Source organism: Natator depressus, chromosome 4 (assembly GCF_965152275.1).
Source record: "Natator depressus isolate rNatDep1 chromosome 4, rNatDep2.hap1, whole genome shotgun sequence".
Taxonomy (NCBI): Eukaryota; Metazoa; Chordata; order Testudines; family Cheloniidae; genus Natator; species Natator depressus.
Window position 1 is genome coordinate 58699000 of NC_134237.1, and position 25623 is coordinate 58724622.

Sequence of the window (25623 nt, forward strand, 5' to 3'; positions counted from 1 at the left end):
GTCCTGTGGCACCTTATAGACTAACAGACTTATTGGAGCATGAGCTTTCATGGGTGAATACCCACTTTGTCGGATGCATGTAGTGGAAATTTCCAGAGGCAGGTATAAATACGCAAGCAAGAATCAGGCTAGGGATAACGAGGATAGTTCAATCAGGGAGGATGAGGCCCTCTTCTAGCAGTTGAGGTGTGAACCCTAAGGGAGGAGAAACTGCTTTTGTAGTTGTCTAGCCATTCACAGTCTTTGTTTAATCCTGAGCTGATGGTGTCAAATTTGCAAATGAACTGAAGCTCAGCAGTTTCTCTTTGAAGTCTGATCCTGAAGTTTTTTTGCTGCAGGATGGCTACCTTTAAATCTGCTAGTGTGTGTCCAGGGAGGTTGAAGTGTTCTCCTACAGGTTTTTGTATATTGCCATTCCTAATATCTGATTTGTGTCCATTTATCCTTTTATATAGGGACTGTCCACTTTGGCCGATGTACATAGCAGAGGGGCATTGCTGGCACATGATGGCATACTTTACATTGGTGGACGTGCAGGTGAATGAACCGGTGATGGTATGGCTGATCTGGTTAGGTCCTGTGATGGTGTCACTGGTCTAGATATGTGGGCAGAGTTGGCATCGAGGTTTGTTGCATGGATTGGTTCCTGAGTTAGAGTTACTATGGTGCGGTGTGTAGTTGCTGGTGAGAATATACTTCAGGTTGGTGGCTTGTCTGTGAGCGAGGACTGGCCTGCCACCCAAGGCCTGTGAAAGTGAGGGATCATTGTCCAGGATGGGTTGTAGATCACTGATGATGCGTTGGAGAGGTTTTAGCTGAGGACTGTATGTGATGGCCAGTGGAGTTCTGTTGGTTTCTTTCTTGGGCTTGTCTTGCAGCAGGAGGCTTCTGGGTACACATCTGGCTCTGTTGATCTGTTTCCTTATTTCCTCGTGTGGGTATCATAGTTTTGAAAATGTTTGGTGAAGATCTTGTAGGTGTTGGTCTCTGTCTGAGGGGTTCGCGCAAATGCGGTTGTACCTCAGCGCTTGGCTGTAGACAATGGATCCTGTGGGTGTGTCTGGGATGGAAGCTGGAGGCATGAAGGTAGGCATAGCGGTCGGTGATTTTTCGGTATATGGTGGTGTTAATGTGACTGTCACTTATCTGCATAGTGGTATCTAAGAAGTGGACCTCCTGTGTAGATTGGTCCAGGCTGAGGTTGATGGTGGGGTGGAAGCTATTGAAATCGTAGTGGAATTCTTCCAGGGTTTCCTTCCCATGGGTCCAGATGATGAAGATGTCATCAACGTAGCATAGGTAGAGAAGGGGCGTGAGTGGACGAGAGCTGAGGAAGCGTTGTTCCAGGTCAGCTGTAAAAATGTTGGCATACTGTGGGGCCATGCGGGTGCCCATAGCGGTGCCACGGGTCTGGAGGTACATATTGTCACCAAATTTGAAATAATTGTGCGTGAGGATAAAGTCACAGAGCTCAGCAACCAGTTGTGCTGTGGCATCATCAGGGATACTGTTCCTGACAACTTGTATTCCATCTGTGTGTGGGATGTTTGTGTAGAGAGCCTCTACATCCATGGTGGCTAGGATGGTGTTTTCTGGAAGATCACTAATGGATTGTAGTTTTCTCAGGAAATCAGTGGTGTCACAGAGATAGCTGGGAGTGCTGGTGGCGTAGGGTCTCCAGTAGAGAGTCCACATATACGGACAATCCTTCAGTGAGTGTGCCAATGCCCGAGATGATGGGGCGTCCAGGATTTCCAGGTTTGTGGATCTTGGGTAGTAGATGGAATAACCCCAGTCGGGGCTCTAAGGGTATGTTGATTTGTTCCTGTGTTAGTGTAGGGAGTGTCCTGAGTAGATGGTGCAGTTTCTTAGTGTATTCCTCAGTGGGAATCTGAGGAAAGTGGCCTGTAGAATTTGGTACTGGAGAGTTGTCTGGCAGCCTCCTTTTGGTAGTCAGACCTGTTCATGATGACAACAGCACCTCCTTTATCAGCCTCTTTGATTATAATGTCAGGGGTGTTACTGAGGCTGTGGATGGCATTGCGTTCTGCACGACTTAGGTTATGAGGCAAGCGATGTTGTTTTTCCACAATTTCTGCCTGTGCACGTCGGCGGAAGCATCCTATGTATAGGTCCAGACTGTCACTTCGACCCTCAGGAGGAGTCCATGTGGAGTTCTTCTTCATGTGCTATTGGGTGGAGGGTTTCTGTGTATCAGTGTGCTGTTCAGTGTTATCTTGAAAGTATTCGTTGAGTTGGAGACGGCAAAAGTAGGCTTCCAGATCACCACAGAACTGTATCATGTTTGTGGGGGTGGCGGGGCAGAAAGAGAGTCCCTGAGTTAGGACAGACTCTTCTGCCGGGCTGAGTGTGTCGCTGGATAGATTGACAATATTGCTGGGTGAGTTAGGGGTACCACTGTTGTGGCCCCATGTTAGTTAGAAATCTGAAATAAATAGGAATTTTCTTTAGAAGGGCAGTCTGGTTAAACCTGTATGCCACGAAAGAGGCAGACAAAGAACTCCAAAGGGTGGGGCACTCCCCTGCTGCCAGTGACTGACAGGTCTGGTTCTGCCCACGTGCTGCAAGCAGGTTGAAGGAACCACTGCAATAGATCTATGGACTCTAGCATTCAGATGAAAGAATTAACATCCTAAAGCAATGAGATACATTTAATTTCTATCCTGTCACTTATTTTTAATCTCAGTTCATTCTTACAGCACTTCTACAAAATGCTACTATACAATATAGTCTTTAATAACTTTGCTATTCGATCTCATACAAATTCTCCACAATGTTCTCAGTTTACCAAAGCAAACTGCACTGTTCTTCTTTTACTAATGCAAGCTCATGTGAACTTGCTTTGAATTAAGTTAGTGTGGAATGTATCCAGGGGGACTGGACTCCAGGACAGCACCTCATTCTTCAGCACGGTATATTTTTCCTTTTGTTTGCTTTGCTATTCTGATAGCTTCTTTTAACCTTTTTTACATGATGAAGTTTTATTATCTTAAGGGAAGTTGTGATCCAACCTCCGGTTTCAATAGCAAATATACCAAATGTGCAAGTAATGTCATTAACAGCTAAAACCAGAAAATTATTCACCAGTTCACAATCGTTCTGTCAATTCCCAGTGTTGAACACACCAACATATCAACTGAACTGTAAACAAGTTACTTATGACATGCATTTTTTTTTAAAATTGCTCAACTCAAACAACTTTGTTACGTGAAAATTGTGTATCAGATCTTTATTGATACTACTTACAATTAGAAAGAAAAGTGAGATTAATTAGCTGAAGCCTACAGACTTCAATTTCTTTATGAAAGGTTATTTTTTCTTTGCGCCTCTTATTTACATTTTTGGAATGTTCATGAATATTATCAACTTACATTTAAGTGATTTAATTTAGAAATATTTAAAATTCCACCTTTTTAAAAAAAAAGTTTTGATCCCGCATTCGATGTTGAGCATTTTTTTAATATATCATACCAGTTCAGTTTGGTTATATTTGTCAGTACAGGCAAATACAGTACCGTACAGACATCCTATAATTCTGAATTCTTCAAGCAATTTTAGTGAAAAATACATAGATGCCAAGATGGGGAAAGAACAAGTCAAAAATTACTTAGACAAGTTAGATGTCTTCAAATCATAGAATATCAGGGTTGGAGGGGACCTCAGGAGGTCATCTAGTCCAACCCCTTGCTCAAAGCAGGACCAATGGCTCTGGCACTGGGGAGCTGCCGGAGCCTTTCCCTGCTGCCTCTCACCTGCCAGAGCCTCTCTCTGCTGCTGGAGTCTTTCACTGTAGCAAGGAAAGGCTCCAGCTATGGTGATGCAGTCAGACACTATGCTGCTAGAAATAGCAATGCAGACGTGGGAGGCATGCTTGGACGTGTAGAGAGCCATGTAGGGTATATAACTGATGGCTCTGCCATGTCTAGACTCTACTCAGCTACGCAATGCCTCACCATCTACACTGCTATTTGTACCAGCACTAACTGGGCATGCAGGGCCGTACTCTACACACTGCCATAAGCATAGACATACCTTTCAAATAGAGTGTTTTCTGTTACATAGAAGGACCAGAATATATATATTTTAAACGACCTAAAACTTTTACAGAAATACTTCTATTGTCTACTTTTATAATATAGGCCCTGATTCAGGAAAGCACTTAAGCACATGCTTAAATATGTACTTCATATTAAATCACAAATGCCTTCCTGAAGAGGGATGGTTTGTTGAAGCAGGACTGTACTTAGACCTGGTCTACACAGAATTTTTGTTGATATAATTATGTGAGCTGGGGTGCAATTTTTAACCAAAATAGTTATACCATGACAAGCCCTTGCATGGACACAATTACACTGATATAAAAGTGCCTATATTCCCCCTCTCATTCAGGAATAAGCTATATCAATATAACTGCCTCCACTTTCGGGCATAGTTAACAGCGTTACAGAATGCAAATACCAGGGGAGGGGGGAGGCGGGCTGATGTACACTTCTGCCCCCCAATGTTTTACAGCCCCTCAATATCTTGTGGAGGCAAAAGCAGGACCTGGCTATGTTTCTATCCCTGCACACATGTATGGGAGTGGGAAGGGCAGAGGTGGAGCTGAAACCAGAGGAGGGGTTGGGGTGGCCACTGCGGTGCACAAGATTGGGTCCGCTGCCAGGGACCAAATAAGATCAACTCTCCTCTCCCTGCCTTCCAGCCACTACAGATCACAGCAGACACACTTGGCTTGGGAGAGGGATAGGAACATGTGTGCAAGCTGCCAGGGTCGGGGTGGGGCACTTGAGCAGGGCACAGACGTTGTCAGCACACAGGGAACGGGAAGGGGAGCCACACAGCACTAGAGGAAGTGCCATGGGAATGGCAGTAGGAACTGCCGGGACACACCTTCCCTGCATGGAGCTCACTCCCCACCAACATACCAAGACTCAGTAACTCCCCTTCCTCTTCCTCCGATTGCTTCACACACTGCCCTCCCTCTCCCCAAACCCGATTCACAGAGAGTTTCCGGATTCTCCCCACCCCCGATAGATTGACCTTAAAGTAGTACAACGTTTGTGCATAGACAAGGCCATTGAGATTATAAACTTTTGGGGGCAGAGGCCGTCTTTTTTGTTCTGGTTCGGGCCAGTCCCTAACACAGTGGGGTCCTGATCCATGACTGGGGCTTCTCATTTCTACTGCAATACAAACAGACAATTTATTATAATATTATGAATTTATCAGCTATAAGAAACTAAAGATAACTGTGGTTTCAATTAACCTTTTGTAACATTTAATTTTGTTAGAACAAATATATGGTGGAAATGGCTTTAAAATTTGAAGTCTAGCCAACACACAGCAATTTAACCTACAGTACAGATTGTCCATCAACCCCACCTTAGTCTTCAATTTTGTCACAACATCATTTCAAATAGGATCACTACTGAATTCATTTAAAGGAAAGGTCTTTTGGGTCAGTCTTTCTATATTCTATAGCTCAAATTGGGCAACAACATTCTTTGCATTCCAATAACCTTCTCTTTAAAATTATCGAAGTGCTTTACAACACTCCACAAAATAAACCTGAGTAAATAGGCAAGTATCCTCATTTTACAGAGGGAGAAACTAAGGCAGAAAGACTTGGCCTGAATCACACAATTCCATGTCTGATTTAGGATTATAACCCATTTTCTGACTACAAGTCATTGGCTTTAATTACTAAAGTTGTTTACCTCTCTGCAGGACCAGAGCCTACAAATCCAGAAGAATGCCTCAATATTTTTATTTAAAGAACCAAATATGTGCAGAAAAATTTATATACAGGTACACTTCTTGGGATATTTGTGTAAGTGTAAAAATACTACATTTAGAATTAAATCTGTTGCAACAACAAAGAAAAATCGTTACATTCTTATAGTATTTTCAAACATTTTTCTTAAAGTGGCCCTGAAAATGAACACAAAATGTATGTTCTTTACTGTGGTAAAAAAATTTCAGGGAATCCTGAAGGAAATAAACAATTGCAAGAAAAAGAGGCAGGATAGTATCTAACGTTTTTCCAAACAGCCCATTTGTCACTTTCATGTATGCAGGTTAATTAATATTCTATAAAGGTCTTCAAAAAGCTGAATACCTCTCAAGCTCTGAATTCATGGGGCTGACCTTAGACTTTCTCAAAATGATTTTTAATGCAGTCTGTTATCAGCAAAACCCGTTCAAACACATGCCCCATCTGCCAGTACCCCATTTGCAAAAGAGCTTCTTCTACTTGCAGACAGTGCAGCTTCTGCCTGTTTCCTTCTCTCCTCTAAATACCAGCTGTATGGTAATGAGCACAAACAGCTGAAAAATACTGCACACTAACAAAGCTGGTACGAAATGGGCAGAACAACGCTTCCACTCAACGAAGCAGTTGCAGCATGAGTTTAGCAGATTAGCTATTGAACTGAGGTGGGGGGAGGTGTGGAAAAAATGTAAAGGTTCTGCATAGATAGCCAAGGAATGAAGAGAGTCCAAAAGGGGCATACAAGCTACCAAAGAAAAGCGTAAATTCTAAAGTACTTTTGTTAAACTGCGTGAACCAATTCTTCAGACTTTCTAAGGCTTATTCCTTGTATACTAATGATATGCCAAGTGCCATTCTGATCAGTTGCAAGTTCAGTTAGTTTTCAAAGAAGGCAACTTGTTAATGAAAGTTTTCTATTAATTAACAAATGTCTTCTTGAGCTGAGGGTTGGGGGGAGGGGAAGGCCTTAGGAGCAAAAATACATTATTTCTCTTATTTAAGTTTCTGCTACTTTTACTAAGTGTGATCAACAAATACCACATTATTTATTATGTTTTTACACAGTAGTCCTCAGAATGTGAGAGTTTTGTTGTAAAGCAAGTTTTTACAAGATGTCAACATACAAGTTAATATTTCAGTGTCCAGACTGCTATTTAATCTCTGGGGATATAAGGCCCTCTGGACTTGATTTAAAAAAAAAAAATTGTGGATAACTGCATCTATTTTTCAGCAATTGGTATGAGTACAATATGTATGCAGTTGAGTATCTGCATATGCAAATAGCCAGCTAGACATTTAACCAGCCATTTGCATACCAGCATGACAACTGAACATGCATTTTTGCACTCTCAGTTGCATGCACCTAATTTTGAAAAATCAGGCCTTTGGCAAATGTGAAAAAAAAAAAAAGTTGTCCCCTCTCCCCACTTCCTACTTGTTATTTACCTGAGGCCAGCTCTGCACTCCAGACTTCTGCAAGCACAGTTATGTCTGGAGGCATAATCCTGAACAGACATAGCTGTCTGGAAGAAGCCCACAGCGTAGACACAGTTATACTGGCAAAACTGCACTTTTCCCAGCGTGGCTTGTTTTGATCATGAAAGAGTGGTTTTATGATGCCGATATAAAGTACGGCTTTGCTCGCGGGGCACATCCACAAAAGGAATGCTTTGCCGGTGTAGTACACAGGATTCTCATACCGGTAAAACTTTACTTGTGGTAGACAGAGCCTTAGGGCTTGGTTACACTTACATTTTATAGTGGTCTAACTTGCTGGCTCGGGGGGTGAAAAATCACCCCCTTGAGCGCAGCAAGTCAGAGCGCTTTAAAGCACTAGTGTAAACAGGCTCTGAGCACTGGGAGCCGTGCTCCTAGCGCTCAGAGCTAATCCCCTCATGGCAGTGGATTACCACTCACACTTCAAAGCACTGCTGCAGGAGCACTCCCGCAACAGCGCTTTGAAGTTTCCAGTGTAGCCATGCCCTTAGATGTATCATGAATATCAAGAGCCACCTTCCCTGTTTTTTCCCTGGACACGTAGGGGCCAACTCTGTGGGTGCTCTGGGGCTGGAGCACCCACGGCAAAAAAAAAAATAGTGTGCGCTCAGTACCCAACAGCCACCCGTCAATCAGCTCTTCCGCGGCAGGAGGTGCTGGGGAGCAGGGAGCGGAGCGGGGGTGGGAAGAGGTGGAGCAAGGGTGGGGCATGCTTGGGGGAGGAGGCAGAGCAGGGGCAGGAAGCTGTGGGGCAGGGCCTCGGGGAAGGGGGGGAGTGGGGACTGGGCCTCGGGGCAGAGCACCCACCTGGAAGGAAGAAAACCAGCACCTGTGCCTGGAGAACTAGAATGGGAGCTTTCTCAGCTGTGAACTGATAGGGCACAGGGCTGACTCTCTCCAAAGGGTGTGTGTTAAACAGGTGTTCATAAAAAAACTACAACTTTTAAACAGAGTAACTAAAAAACCCTCCCTGTATCAGCTTCTCAGCTTTCTTTGGTCTCTTGTGATAACATAATCCCACTATTTTTAAGTCTTCCAAAAAGTCCTCCTGGAACAGAGAGCTCAAGACTTAGTTTTCCCCAAAATGGGGTGGGAAAAATCATCACCTCCACTACCTTTAAGACCTTCTTTACACATAATAAAGCAGGGGGGAAAACCCCAATTTATATTCTTGTGAGATTTACTGAGTCAGACAGGGCATGTATATAAAAGGTGGTTGTGCTACTGGTTCCAACTAACCAGGGATCTTAGAATAAACAAAAGACAAGGAGAAAGCCATTTTCTCATAGAGCCAAAAACATTATCATTGACTATACTCTGGCATATCTGTGAGTGATGGAATTAATTTTTGTTGCTTGTGCACTACTGAAGTTTACTTGAACCTCAAGAAGTACTTCCACTCTAATTTCAAGCTTTCATGTAGACTTCATTCATTGATTAAGTTATAAAGTTGTGTCTTTGCTGGAGTATTTTGGCATACAGAATATTACTAAGATGTTAAGGACTGTGTATCACAGATACTGCTATTTATTCTTGCAATCTTAAAATTTCTGTTTCTGAAACTTCTGTTTAACATGAACTCCCATGAAAACCACTTTGCCAAGATGATTTTAATCATAAATAATAACTTCACAATGAGACAGGGTTCAGTAATCTTTACTGTGGAAAAAAATTAAATACATCTATTTCAATCTACTTTGGGGTTCTTTATGCATCAAATATATATTTCTCATATTCTCTGAAGTTCTTGGGATGCTTAAAAAATCCACTGAAGGCCAAAATTGTATACATAGGTGGCATCATTTAGGCTACTGGTCATGGTTTGCTTTTCTTACTTCCCCAGAAGGGAGCCTGAGATTCTCATTAGTGTCATTCACCTTTACAGATTAAGGCCCATTCTCATGCAGGGGATGCCTGTACGAGGGTGTATCCATTTTACATACAGAACTCTATTGTTTTCAGTGTGCACTAATTTGAACGATCAGTGTCAAATATAATTTCACTACTTACAAATAAAATTAGACACTCACTAAAAAGTGTCTAAATTGCTTGTAAAGAACAGCCATTACATTCAAAAGTGAGATGGTATGTAAGAAAAAGCCCACTGCAGAAACAGGTATAACTACACCTAAAATTCTTAAAATTACAGTAAATATCTAGTTTAAATTTAAAAATCCCCATTATTGGATCATTTGGACTGACCAACTGAAACAGTGCTAGAAAAAAAATCTCTCAGTGAATTTCAGCAAATGGGGGATTATCAGAAATGAACAGCAATTCAGATAATGCATCCTAAGATCAGATCTATTGTAATAATGTGGTTTTCTCTGATGGAGATACAGTGCCTGCTTTGGATACCTACCTGAACGAGTTAAAGAATTCTACTTCAGCAATTCTTACCCATCAGTAAATGTTTCAGAACAGCGGGGATCTCAGGTATACAGATGCACTGTTTACAATTAAAATCACAAAATGTACCCCTCTCAAATATACTTCAGGATGTAAAAGTTAAAATAGAAATTCAGTCAATGCTTGTATTCTTATGCCCTTTTTTAATCAAATGCATGATCCCAATTTGTCAGTATTTTGCAAATTCACCCTATTTGCTAACTAGATTATAAAGACCTTCCAATGTCAGGAGCCTTTGACATGATATTTACTTATTAAAATACTGTAAAATTATAATTTAAAAAAAATCAATTTAAAAAAAAAAAAAGTGGTCCAACCACTTCCTTCATAGAAATGAATATTTTACTTTTCTAGTGAATCTGCCTTTCCCGTGTCTTTTCTCTTTTTTGGGAGGGAAGAGCATGAGGTAAGCATACATAGATATGGATCATTCCTAAATGTGTGTCATGCTTATCCATTCTAATCTTTCTTTTGTGCTTATTTTTAAAATAAAAAACATGTAAACATGTCCATACAAACTGTATACACGTTTATGTTGTAAACATGGCCTAATATTTTCTCTTTAAACATTTATAATAAAAATAAATATTAAATGATATTTAAAAAAAGATTTTACTCCAGTTTGGGTGTTGAGTGTTAGTTGCATTATAACTACCATTTACAATGAATATTGTTAATCACAAGCATTCTTCAGTCCAAACAACTTGGGGGGTGGAACTTAACAAAAGAACCTTTGTTTTAAGTAGAGTTGTTTAATTTTCATATTGTGCCCATTCTCCAGATCAATTTAGTATAAACGAGATGTTTCCATTTTTTTCTGGATGATCAGAATAAGATTAGTTTTACTACCACACTCTGTACTTCGAGCAACATCCAGGAGCAAACTGTGAATTACGTAAAATAAAGATATTTTTATTGCCTTATGATAATATTAGTACTGAGTACTCCTTTTTCCTAAAAGTATTAACCATATTTCTTGTGGAAGTAGTGTGCAATAGATAAAATAATTACATTTTAATTTCTTATCTTTCAGAATCTATTAAGGAGATGAAAACAGAAAAGATTTATAGACAGTACTATACTGCCCCCACATGTTCACAACAGAAACAGCAGTACAATTTGTTGGTTTCCCCAAGAATTAACTGAAAAATTTCAGTTTAGCACTGTTAAAGAATATTTTTAAATTAGTTAAATCTCATGTTTTATTTTGTACTTTCATGCATACATAAAACAAAAATAGCAATATAAAGAAGATTAAGAACACATTGAAATCTTCAACATATTGGGAACTATAACCATCGAATGTGAACATTTTCATCCGATTGGACAAATGTTGTAATTCCTTTTAAATGATCAAATATTCTAAATTACAATTAGTAACAATATAGTTATTCTTTTTTATAAAAATATACAAAATGGGATGTGTCAGTGGTATTACACAAAGTTAAGGTTGCACAAAGATAAGACTAACTCCTGTACTACAAACTGCAATATCATCCCCTCTCATTGTTAAAGTCACTGAAGTATATCCGTCTATAGTTTAGTATAGTCTATTTAATTCCCTGTGTACTCCTTACATTTAAATAATACTGTAGACATAAATAAAAGATCTCCAACATGCAATTTCTCTTGACTTAGTCAATTTTCATCTAGCACTCCATTATTTAAGTCAGAACAAGTCTGAAGTTATCCATATAAATGACCTTAACATACACTTATCACCTCAGGCAAAAATCTTACAGCTGAGCATCAGCCTTAAATGCCACACTGCAACTTTTTTTATCCTTAAACATTTTTCTCCATTATATACAAGGACCTACACAAATCATCTTGTCAGGTCAGAAACTACGTTTTCCCCTCTCCCCATAACAATCTCATAGTTTCTGCTGCATATTGCTGTTTTATTCAACTTAAATTGTAGTAGATGAGGGGTATCACATGCAGATTTGACAGTTGGGACAAGTGGGCATCTGTATGTCTTGAGATTGAAATCGGCAGTTGAAATCAGCTGCATTTCGTAAAAATCATGGATAGAGCAGGGAGAATACATGTTTTTTCTGTTAGCTGGCAGTTCCAAAATAATTGGAAAAAAATCTATTTGAGTCAAACTGAATCCAAACACTGGGGGTGATGGGGGGGGAAGGGGGAAGGAGTGTGGGTGAATTTAAAAAATCCAGTTTGGGTAAAACAAAACATGTTCCTTTCTAACTGAAAAGAATTTTTCCAGTTGGCAACAGGAGGAAGACTCCCCCCCCATAACCCTGGTTAGAGCACACACCTGGAATGTGAGAGCCAGGCTCAATTCAATTATGAATGACTACAAAAATATGGATTTTTTTAATAAGAGTTGTGGCAACTGAGTTTATTAAATGTAATACATTTGCTCTTGTCATGATTTTCTTCCCCTTTTTTCTTGCACAGTGAATTATTTCCAAGTACAAGACAGCCATGGCAGGAGGAAATATATTACATTTAATAAACTCAATGGTCACAGCAATCCATGTTTTGGTATAGGCGTATGCATGCATATATAGTACAGTTAACATTTATATCCACAATACCTCATATTTATGGCACGGTAAATCCTTTGCTCTTTTAGGAAACAATATATTACTTGTTCATGTTCATAAAAGGTATGTTTTTAAAATTTAATCTGATAAACTATAATGCATTTCCAACTCTAGAAGTTCACTGATGGGCCCTCTGCAGAAAAGCTGCAAACACAGAAATTAAAGAAGGGATTTCTCCTTTTTTCTCCCTTTTCACTTAGGGTTCCAATGTCAGTAAAGCTTTTAGGGCTTTTCTGTATATTGATTTCCGCAGAGAAGATCTATCATTACAGAATGGGAGGATTTTCCCCTTGGTTATATTTTTTAAATGATTTTAATCTATAATTCTATAATCTATAATTCTATAATGTTTCCCCATCTTGGCCATATCACATGGAAATGCTGGGTATTATGCTTCTCTTATCTGAGTGACAGGCAGAAAAGTACTGTACCAAGGGGGGAGGGATAGCTTAGTGGTTTGAGCATTGGCCTGCTAAACCCAGGGTTGTGAGTTCAATCCTTGAGGGGGCCATTTAGGGATCTGGGCCAAAAATTGGGGATTGGTCCTGCTTTGAGCAGGGGGTTGGACTAGATGACCTCCTGAGGTCCCTTCCAACCCTGATATTCTGTGATTCTATGAAAGATTTTTTATCACAAGGAGCTCTAGGTCGTACCTTGTGTCTCCTGATTTATGCAGAATTAACTTCCATACTGTTCAAGAAGAGAAAATAAACTTTACCAAGTAAAAACACGAGAACATGGTGTAAGATACCTGCAGCCCCCACTCCTAATAAAAACAGCACCCATTTATCCTCTCTTCCTTCCTTCTGCAAAAATGATTAACACTTTACACGATGAACAATATAATCCAGAAGGGTTGTTACAGACTGGTTCATCAGAAAGCAGAAATATCATTTGCTGGTAATGTTTTTATTTTTATGGTAAGATTTTTCCAATTTGTAACTATTAGAATCAAGCAGTTCTGGGAATTGTGTGGATGGGGAAAGAATTACTCAGGCAAAACCAGTATTCAGCACTCTACAACCAAAATCCATGGCTCCTGAAATGTAGGCATTAAACCAGCAATAACTGGTGAAATCATGTAGGATACAAACATTAAATGGGAGGCTTAGAAATCACGGTTGAAAAACTTTTAAGCCTCTCCCCAGAGCATGATCTTCTTCCGTCAGAAGACAAGACATCCTTGCTTTTCAGATATTTTTAGGTACATCAAAATGTCCCGAATATACCAGTAGTACTTACTTTGTGGTTAAAGACAGAAGGATAACCAGGGAGGCCACATAGTGGAGAAAGGAGCCCCTAGAATCCATCCCTACAGAACATCTGAGAAGTGGGCTTGAAGAACAGAGTTGAAGCTCACTGACACTCCTTGCAGAAATGATGGTTACTACAAACAGAATTTTATTGGTCAGAAATTTAGGGACACAGATTTTAAGGTCTCAAAAGAGCTTTGCAGAAACAACTGACGATCTATTTGTATGCATGGTAGTTGTAGTTGTGTTGGTCCCAAGAAATCCGAAAGACAATTTGTAAACTCTCAGGGAGAAAACTGAGGATATGACACAGGAATGATGGAATAACAATGACATTAAAAAGGAAAAAAAAATTCCTTTTAGTATAATATGCTACCCAATGCCTGATCATGCAGGAATGTCAAGTATTCAGAAGAAAGGATTCCTTCACTGAAAGTTCAGCTCACCGTACATTAGACTAACACAGATGGGCATCTTCAGACTGAGATGAAGGGCTTCCATGAGAGAAGGGAGCAGAATAAATAAAAGAGGGATGACTGGGAATGGGTGAAAGGAACTAGTGTCTGTCTATGGATACCTGAATCAGATCTGCAAACCAGGCCTGATGAGGACAATATAAAAGATGATAATGGCATATTGTTCTTGCCCATTTAAATCTGGCAAATCACCTGGGGTAGAAGTGGTACCAGTGCAACCATACATGAGACTGGGGTTTCACATTATTGCAAAGATGTTCGCATAACTGGCTTGTTATAAAGGCTACACACATTAAGGAGTGGCTGCAACCTCATGTATTACAGAGCGTGAGCCTGAACAGATGGAACACCCAGTGCTCCAGCAGATATACTGGAGATGTGACGTGAACCAAATAAGACTGCTTAAACATCTAAGTTACTATTCAAAGTTCACATTCATCAAAAGGCTTTCCAAAAAAATCATCTTGAAAATTATTTAATAGCACTGAAGAAAGCAGTTCCATTTTTTTAAAGTTATCTTTAGGGACTAGGTGGAGTTATTAATCCAAAAGGAGCCTATGATACTAGACTATGCAGCAGACTCATAGTTACAACATTAGTCTCTAGAGGTTGCTGCTTATTTGTGATATGTCACTGATAAGCAACTGCTATCCTCAGACTAACCACCACAAATTTGAAAGGAATTTTTCTTTAAAAACAACAACAAAAAGAGACAGTTCAGTTTGTAGGCTAATATATGAAAAACTGCTAAATTAAAATTAAGTCTATTTGCAATAATGAAAGGAAAAAAATGGGTACAATGAACAACTGAAGAGTTATTGATTGCACCTGCTGAATATAAGAATCGGTCCAGTATGACAGATCAGCATCTGAAAAAGCCTCCAATTCTTGTTTCTCAAAATAGAGGAAGAAGTCCAAGCAGAAAATGCATATGCAAAATTGAAACGAAGGCTGCAGCTCTCTTTTGATAAAAATATCTCTGACTAGCCAAAAGAGATCTAAAAAAAATAAAATACACACTATAAGTGAATTCAAGATGTTCAGTGAGAAGTCTGCAATCTGGCACATTTCAGAATATTTCTTTCCAGAGCAGTTTATCTAGACAGAAAACATAGGGAAATATAAAGGATAATACATTTGTTTCTTAAAAACAAAATGAATATTCCAATTAAGCTCAATCATCTTTCAGCAATGACAGTGAAAACGTAGGTTCTTTAAAAGTTTTCATGGCCTCTCAGAGTTGCACACACTGTATCTGGGTAAACCTCACTAATGATATTTTTAGTTAACTGTCACTGAATACTCTTCACTACATTTCCAGGCTCTGGCAACTAAGAATACATAATATTTCTGTCTAAACTGCTATCAAGACAGGGGTTACTAACAGTATTTCGAATTATCACAGTATAGTGCAATGTTTTGACTGCTCGTATCAGACAATATGGTTTATTGTTCCAAAGCAGGTAAAATATACAAGAACCCATATTTTACAAAAAAATAAGTTACTAGCAGCTGAGAGAACGATGTGGTTTTCAAATATAGTATTGTTTGGTGTGTGTGCTATGAAATTCAAAGTTATAAGACTAGAGACTGCAGTATGACTATGAACATAGAAAAATATTTAGTTAACTTTGCCTACTGAAACTTTCTTTTTGTTTTTAAGACCAAAAATATTTCAAGATCATTATTTCTGACACACTGGACTATACACCATATACATTTTATTGTAGAGAAAAATAAAGTTTACCATTAAAAAACAGGGTTGATATTGGTACTGCACCTCTAGGAGGTGCTGCACAGAACTCAGTCTCAGAGGGGGGTTAGGTGATTTTAACCTATCCTGATTCTCAGCTACTTTGAGGGGGACAGCACAGTTCAGACATCTCTAGGGGCCTATCTAAGTTTTGGCAACTGTTCGTTCACACAGTACAACCTGGTATCTTCGTTGCGCTGTCTCTCCATCCCAACATACCCCTCCTATCCCTGTCACGCTCTCTCCAACAGGCCTTGTGTGAGGCTCATTGGAGTACAGACCTACAGCCAACTTTTACACTGCCTGCACAAAGGGAATTCTCCCTCAACCAGAACCAGGACTTTTAGGGTCTCTTATCTTGAGTAACAGTGCTAGAGCAAAGTAAAGATCTCACTCCAGGTGCACTAATAACCATTTTTATTTTTCATTTATCCATGAAACTGTACATGATGAAAAGGTAAAGAGAAATTTGTCATCAAAGAGAAGCATTTTTTAACATCACTTAGTAGTGAAATGTCACAAATTGCTATACTTCAAAAATGATGATCACCTGGCTCATCTGTTACGCTCAAAATGTTGATACGCTATTTGCGGTAAACCTAACCTTACCATAACATGTGCCTTAGCAAATCCTTCTGTGTTACATAGATATGGTAAAAAAAAATCATATACTGTAAATCGTTTTTCTGTATGCATTTCATTAAATCTGTGGGAAATTTCATATATTCTACAGTAGAGTCTGATTATCACAATTTCCAATATGGAACATTAGCCACATGACTAATTCGGTGAAAGTTATATACATACATACATAACACACATGCATGCATACAAACACAAAGCAGTGGAGTAAGAATGGATAAATTAGGTGTGGCTTTTACCTAATTTTGGACACCGAATTGGCATCCTACCCCAAAATAATATATTTTCTAATAATAAATTGAGACAGGCTGCAAACCCATGAACACAATTTACATGATTTACAGCAACAGGAAAGGACAGAAATGAGGGGCACCTCAAGGGCAATAGGCAACATCAAACAGTTGCTGAGCTGGTGTTCCCATACATAATATTGACTTCACTATGCTACTGTTGCCCTGACATTGTATACATATACTGTATATAATAATCAGGTTTACCAGAAACGACTTATAGCTCCGCCATTGAGATCAGGGGAGATGAACTCTTTTTGGTGAATTTTTACAACAGTTCCCAACTGCATATATTATTTTATAAATAGTGGAACTAAGAGTATCAAAACCATTCCCTCAACCCTCTCTCAACCCTTTGTCCCAACAGGAACCATTCCACATTAAGCACTGACAGCTAAATCCAAGCTACCTCTTCTGAATATGCATAAGCAGAAAAAAGAGGTGATCATAAGGGAACCAAGATGTTTGTTTTAAAATAAGGAGACTAAAACCTGACAAATAGTTGTGTTACAGTTGTATTGGCGACCTTACCTGTGCATTGGCATGCTTTATATAAATATATAGAAAAAAATTAAGTTTTTGTAACAATGCCTATCACTGAAGCATTTTATTTTTTAAGTGTATCCTTAGTTTTGAAATAACTCTTGCATTTGTGAAAATTACAATTTTTAAAAGGTTTTTCCCTTTAAGTAATACAATTATTTACAACCTTAATTCTAGGCTAACAAAAGGATTTTGAATGGGAATCACGGTTTATACACTGGTGGTATCTAGAGGTAATAACTTAGTAACTACAATCAGTTCAGCTTTGATTCTTCCTACCTCAAGGAAGACATGAAATGTGTTCAAATAAACAGTTATTGTAATAATAGCTCAACAGTCCACCACATAAAAGTACAATGAAAGATTGGGGGTTTTTTTTGGAGGGGGGGTTATATGGGAAATGAAATGCTCAGATAAACAATACTTTTTTGCTGTATTCTTGTTTGATCTTAATGATCGAGAGACTAATTATCTGTATAGTTCATTTTTCCTTATGAAGGTAAAATAATCTAAGGGACACACAAACCTTGGCTGTCAAAGAGTGGGCGTGTCTCTAACCTTCTACTTTACTTGTGAAACACGGACACCAGTCAGAATGTTGGAAATCTAGCTGCTCTTGCTCAGTTCTATACCCACTCATCTTCTGTGCTGTTTTATGTCACTCTCACTTTCTACGTGCTTATTCATTCACAGCCAATGAAGCAATGTTCTATCTATGACACAAATCTCTGATTGGAGTAGCAGTGCCTAGCTTTCTCCATCTTGTGATAACTATAATGTTGCTAAATATTCTTTGAATCTGAAGCATCCGCCAGAGCGGCAGGAAATGCCATCTCCCTCAAGCAACCTTTGTGAAGTGACTAATCACTGCCAAAGACCACACAGGGAGCAGCTCAAGTTTTATTTCTAGATTAAGCAAACCACTTGTGATATACAGCTGAATCACTCACAACATTCCTTTTAAGTACTATATCAAAAAGTCTTGTCCATTTCTAAATTGTGTTTTTGGGTGCGGTGAGAGTCAATTACGTGGCACTTCTTATTATCACAGAATTAAAGACACTTGAAATCTGAGCTCAGACTTTCCCATTCATAAATTAACATGGCATGTGAAAATGCTCATCTATCTGAAAGTCCATTTCAGAGATTTAATTAAGCAAGTCCCCTCATATTCTCCTTTCCCCAAAATCCAGCGATACTTAAGTGTCAGTATTTCAAAACATATTTTCCTATTCTGCCTATTTCTCAGCTTAGAATTTAGCACCAATCTCCTGCTGCTAAATTCAAATACAGAGTTTCCTAAAATCTACCCATGGCCATAAAAATGTAAACGTGTAGTTTCCTTACAAATTCTACTAAGATTAAAAAGCTGAAAAAGCATTTCTCCACACAAAGTATGAAGTCCTGATGCAGTCAATTCTATGAGGATTTTTAACAAACATTTTCAGAAGTAAAAAAATCTCCTATTGAGGAAATACAATATACTGAGTTTCCAAAACAATATAATCATCTATGCAACTATAGGTTTTGCTGTTCTAAGTAAAAAACAAAAATTGTATTGAGACAACCAAATGGATACAAGTAATTTCAGCCGATTGATTTATTATGCTAGTATCTGCCAAGTCGGTTACCCATGGTCCTTGATCAAAAATAAGGGTTTCTATTTAAATTATAACAGTGATGATAATAGAAATAAAATTACATTCTTGTTAAATCTGAGATCATATATACTACAAGAAAAACTATGCTGATGCAACAATTAGGAAAAGCGAATGTACCCATTGCAGTCTCAGAGGCAGGGGAACTATGGCTCCTTTACGTGGTCTCCCCTAGTCTCACTGCAGGAGTTCAGGTTCCTCATGGTTTGGGTTCGGAGATGGAATAGAATAGGCATCATCCAAACTGATCAGGTGGTTAGAGGGGAACTGGGAGCCCTTTGGCTCCCGCATACCTGAGATGGGGTCATATAAGCCTTTTCTCCCTGGCTGGAGTGTATTATGTACCCCAGACAGGGGATCCAACCCTGAGATTAGAACAGGACTGGGTTTTGGTGTCTGCTATGCCTGTGGATATTTTTTTGGGGGGACTGAGAAGGAATTTTTCGCTCACTTCCAGATTGACCAGGGTAAGATGGTTTTCTTCACCTTCCCCACAGCAGCTCAAGAATCTAGTTGGATAGGTCAGCAGTTAAGATTCAAATTGTCACAACTTAGCAGGTAGAAGCTGTCCAGTGCAGATACTTGTTCCACTGCGGGTAGGGAGGGGGGCGTTTCACTTATACATTTGAATTGGATATGGACTTAAAGAAAGGTATCCCTCAAAAAAGCCAGGGAACGGAGTTGGGGCTACTGGACAACCCCTTTTTCCTTAACCCTCATATAAGACTGGGACCACGTGTGGAAGGCTGATGGCAAGCCTTCCAACAAATGGGACAGTTTAGGGAAGGATGGACGACCAGCACTGGACAAGTTATTGTTGGACAGTTTCCAGATGAGATAAGTTAGCAGATATGCATCCTAAAAAGCATATCTTTTCCATGTTCTCTGTCCTCCTTCCTCTATCCAGGACAAAAACTCTTAAGTAAAAGTTGACCTGGAAAGGAGGAAGAGGGTGGTAATTTATGATGTATAAAGGCTTGAAACGTTTTTTACCTTCTGCTTTTACATATACATTAAGAATTCTGGTTCTATTTCGGTTGGAAAACTCTGATGACTGAAAAGCTACTGTAAAGATGACATAAGAAGGAAGAGAAAAAGTCCACAGAAGGAATTTTAGTACAAGCTTTCTCTATACTAGAAAAGTTAATCTAAATCAATTTAAAACTCCATCTACTTAAACTGGTACAAACCGCTTAACGAATAAACCTTGAAACAGTTTAGATAAGGCCTTAGACCTTATCTACAGATAATTTTTGTACCTCTTTAAATAGATCTGTTTAGAAAAAGAGATTAAGCAGTACAGCCCCCTAGTGGGGACATGGTTATACCAGTATAACAGGGCTTATCTCCATAACCTGCTGGAAGCTATAAGCACATTTTGTAAGTCAAAATAAACAAAACAAAAATGGTATTCTGGCAGAAATTGATATTTTGACAACGTCGATGCCTTTTTCTGTATTCTGAAGAAAAAAAATGTATATAGTATTAGATACAAGATGTTTGAGAGTGCATGCAAATATGTTGTGACATCACTTTTGAATACCATCTTCACGGGGGGGACGGGACAAAAAAGGAAACAATTATTAGTTTTAATATTGCAAGTTCTTGAATGCTAACTACTTTATCTACTAAGAAAATACAGAATCCTCATATTTCCTAAGTGATGTCAATGGAATTTAAAAGTTTGGAAAGCTTGATTTTAATATATTTGTACACAACCACTACAGCTCTTTTTGAAACACAGCGGTTGTCATACATACTAAGTTTTTAATAGGACAGCAGCTTTGTGATCTTCGTCATTACATACTTTGGACTGCCACACCCAATATTTGACATATTTTTGTTGTTCAAAGGCAGTGTATATTTGTATGCCCTCTCTATTTAACTCTCACTTATCTGGTGTTCTCAGTGTATAATGCTGAGCTAATTTAAAGAATAAAGCCGTCGGACAGTGCATTCCTAAGGCAAAAGAGATACAGAGGCTGTCAATTCCATATTATGAAAATGATGACTTTAATGAGTGCTCTGATTTTGTTAGCTTTAGCAGTAAGTTTTAAAAAAATGAAAATAGAAAATACTGTATAACAATTCAACACTTCATATTATAGAATAGCTTATAAAAGTCTTAATGTTTCCATTTACACATTTTCTCAGCAAGATAAACATGAGTTCTTCATAATGACAGTTATAAACCTGGCATTGTTTCAATTTTCATCATTTTTGCTTTAAGTTTTTTTTTTTACTTTGATTCTGAAGGCAAAATACAATTAGAATTTAACCTCAAAAAGACAGAGTACTGAAAGTGAGAAAACTGGACTGGGAAATAGCTTTATATATGCCAATAGTTTTCTCACTTTAATTTTCAAGAACTCTGCCTTTTGAGGTTATGTTACAGTTGTGTTTTCCCTTCATTAAAAGCAAATATAAAAAATTGAAAAAAATATACATATGTACAGATACATAAACACACACACACACACACATATATTACACGAGCGTGAGTACAGATTACGTAGCTATAGTCCTGGCTCCATAATCAAGATTGCAAGGCAGATCAGTTTAAAGCCTTATTTACTCAGTTAATATTGTACAAGTTTAAGTAGTGAGTTCTTAAATTAAGAAACCCAGAGAACTGGTGGGTTTCCCACACACCCAATTATTAAGTGATGTTTCATAATTTTTTATCTCAATATTCATATGCAAAGAGAGGCTAAGTTAATGTGAGCTGGAGGGCAAAATAAATGGGAACATCTCTTCAAGGAATAATTGTATTAGGTCTGCAGTTCAGATTATGCTTGGATAATTATGCCTGAATAACCTCAAGGGACATAAATTATCTATCAAAGTACAAAGGATATTACTGAGAATGGCAGCAATTGTAACCAACTCATTTCAGATCTCAATTGGAATGGCTGACCAATACTATTTTGCCCAAGTTAATAAAACATACAGCAAAAATTTAAAGAATATATTTTAGTAAGTTCAAGTACTAGTGTTACCAGAATTAGAGTAAATAGTTAGCAATCATGGCTTTAGAAACATCAGGTGTATCAGATATGATTTTGATACTAGCAGTTCAAGCTACTTTACAAAATGGACAGCAATAGATGTAAATAAAACCAAAGGAAACAATTTTCCTAGAAGGATTTGCAGCTAAAATAATAGTTAAATGTCTTTAAAAAAAAAAAAAAAAACCTACACACAAACGAGGCCCAAGATGATGTCCTAAATCGCTCCCTAAGTTACTGAAGCAACAAAAATTAGTGGAGACTCTTGGAAGTTTGGACTTAATAATCCTGTGTATCAGCTCCCACTCTGTAAAAATCGTCCTCCTCTCACAGGGGTATTGCAAAGAAATTAAAGTTGTTAGGCATAGATACAACAATGATGAGCTCCACAGAAAAGCCAATAAGGAAATCAATAATTCCTTATTCGGTGCTGGGAGTTTTATATGAGTTCAGTAGATATAGTCATTCATGGATGATGAGGATGGAAGAAAAAAAAACCTCAACAGTTGCCTCATTCCCTGAGCTCCACACATTCCAGATGTGGAAAAAAAACCCTCATAATATGTTATCATGTAGAGACTATATCATAATGTTTATGCACAAGGGGGCACAATTAAGACTGCACAAGCAACCTTAATTCTTGTATACTTTTGAGTAATTGACTTTATTGCCTTAATAACATTCTTTTAACACAGTTTTTGTATGCCTGCAATATCCTAGTATTTAAAAAAACCTCATTTCTATTATGTGCATACATCCTCATCATCATGGTATGAAATCTGGACCTTCAGCACACAATTTTCCTAAAATGCTCCATGATTACGTACAATAGCTGGCACTTTTTTGGTGAATGAGTTCTAGAGGAGAATGCTTTACACACTGAAACAATAAGTCATATACAAAAGTAGCCCTGCTTTACAGGCAGAATAGCTGAGTACCTATCACATTTGTTCTGGATAACAGCATGGCTAAGTGACAGAAGGTTGGTCTACCGTATTAGAAGCTGGGTTCTATTACCAGCTTCTGCAGCCTCCCAGTAGGATGTAAGTCATGGCCTCCTGGTCCCCAGCCTACTGCACATTCCCATAGGCCAAAGATATTTGGATTGGGGGCAGGGGAAGGTTCAGTGACAGCTGCAGACATGTTGTCTGGTCCACCTCCTCCTCTCCCTGAATTTCAAATTTGCATGGCATGCTGAAGTGAGATGTCAGGGCAATGCATGTGCTGGGTTCATAGAAATTGATGTATTTTGCAGGTCAGCCTCTAGCACAGACAACGGAGCAAAACAAATTTGGGAAATTATGATTTTCAACAGCTTATAACTTGCCCAAATCAAGAACAGCAAAACAGCATCTTCCCCCTTACACAAAAGCCAAATTTCAAAGTACTGATGCAAACTATGGAGGTGTTAGATCTCTTGAAAAAGACGGGAAACATTTCATACTGAAAGTATTAGGCAACCTAAATATAAAGTTGCTATTGCTCCTCTGATAATATATTAATATTAAAAACCTAGAATATAGTCATGATAAAACATGGAAAAGACATGAAAAAAATCACAACTGCAGAAATAGTTCAAAAATGTTTGGCGATAACAAAAACAAAAAAAATTAAACCATTCTTTGCTCTGATCAATTTTGAAAGTCTCTAGACCTTCTTCAGGTGAAAAAGCACATTTTGCCATTGATCAACAGTAATTAGAATACCTAATTACTTTCCAAAAATGTAATTTTAGAAAGAAAGATTACTTTCATGTCTGAAAAGTAGATTAATTTCTGTTGTTTTCCTGGTAGCTTTATTATTCCAGACCTAAACACAAGTGAGGAGGTGCTCCTAATCAGGGGTCCCAGTATGGTCATAACCTCAGTATTCCAACTCGTACAAAATACAAAAAAAAATTTCATTTCTATTGGAGTGTCAATCAGTACTATGCATGTCATTACTTTGGAAACTAATTTCATTTTGTTTAATCTGTAGTATTAAATTAAAACAAAAAAAATAGTTATAGATTTAAAAACACACATACTTATCATTAAGCCACAAGTAAAAAGACACTGAAATTGGTGTCTTGGTGTCTAAAATTGGTGATGGTTTTTTCTTCTTCCTCTTTAAATAACCCAAGTTACCAAGAGATCAAACCTAAAACCAGTAGATAACCCTTGCTAAACTTTGACTGCTAGCATTTTTTTTAACCATACTAATATAGAAATTACAGGTATTTCTGGACCACAGCCAATGATGCAAAAAAGTCCCACATGACCTATTGTGCTACCATCACTGATCTGACTTTAGCACTGAAGAATCATGCTGTGACATGGGCCATCATTCTATGCTGGGTTTTAATACAGATGTGCCTCCCCACCCTCCATATGTCGCACAATGAAGTATTTCCATGCACATACTAATAGTTTTAAACTCCCCGGCCTTTCCTCGCAGCCTGTGGACAGCTGAAAAGGTATGTCATCGGAAAGCAGGACCCACAGAAGCACTTTATCAAGTTCTACCTAAACAGAAAAAGCTAAAATGAAGCCTGCAAATACAAAAATGTGCAGTGTGGATCCCCAAGACAGGTAAAACATTCACCTGTATGCTAAAATTCAAATGGGGCATCATGTTAGAATAGAAAAACTATTTCTTCTTGACCCATTCAAAAATTTATTCCAGAAACCTCAAGATACACACAGCACTAAGCAATGAGCCACCAGTGTTTGTTTATGTAAGACACCAAAATGAAGAAAGGTGGATACAACCTTAGCTCGGAAGGCAACAAATTAAAAACAAAAGAAAAGAAAAAATGGAACAGTGGGTTTAGGACAAAGAATGAAGCCAGATGCAGGTAACAGGAGAGTAGTCTATGTGAACACAAAGGCCCAAGTAAGACTATGTCTACCCTACAGCCATGATCGATGCTCTGAGATTGATCCACCGATGGTCGATTTAGTGGCTCTAGTGAAGACCTGCCAAATTGACAACAGATCGCTCTCCAGTCAACCCCTGTACTCTACCCCTGACGAGAAGAGTAAGGTAAGTTGACGGGAGAGTTTTTGCCGTCGACCCCGCAGTAACTCGACCTAAGGTACATCAACTCCAGCTAAGTTATTCACATAGCTGGAGTTTTGTAGCGTAGGTCAACTTACCACAGTAGTGTAGACAGAGCCTCAGAGTCAATCATAAACAAGATTTTAGGGTAGCCAGTAACCAACCTGGTTGGCTAGATGTCTTGACTGATGGAAGCAGATCTAATCACAACACACAAATCACCAACTCAAAGCTGGCCTGAGGTGGTCCAAGCTGGCTTTTCTCCTTCTGGAACAAGACTGCCACAGTGACTAAGAAATTTAACAAGGCTTTCCCCCTTGGTGGCTACCTTTTATATGAGAAGGAAATCAAAGTAGAGAATCAGAGGGGCTTGCCATTTTTATCTTCTATTTAACAAAAATAATTTCAATAAGATTACAATAAAAGAACAGGTGTTTTCTCTACTTTTAATTACATTAGAATTGTAAAAAGGAAATAAGGAGTGATGTACTTTTCAAATATGTACCTACATTTCTCTTTCATTTGCTCTCATTCTGTATGTAAATCTTTCTTAAAACAAAGCAGTATGATTAAACTAAAATTTTGTTTTTAAATTTTACCTTCCCCTAGTCCAATCTGATTTTTGTGCTTAAAGAAAAAATAAAACAAGGACAGTAAGTCTGTGTTCCATCTAATCACATTTTTCAGTTTTAAG

The 25623-nt window shown here is 38.4% G+C and overlaps 1 protein-coding gene across 11 annotated transcripts in view; it reads right to left on the reverse strand.

The window, feature by feature from the left end:
• Positions 1-25623, reverse strand: part of FBXW7 (F-box and WD repeat domain containing 7) — a 279362-nt gene that overhangs the window by 69052 nt on the left and 184687 nt on the right. The gene's annotated exons all lie outside the window — the stretch shown is intronic.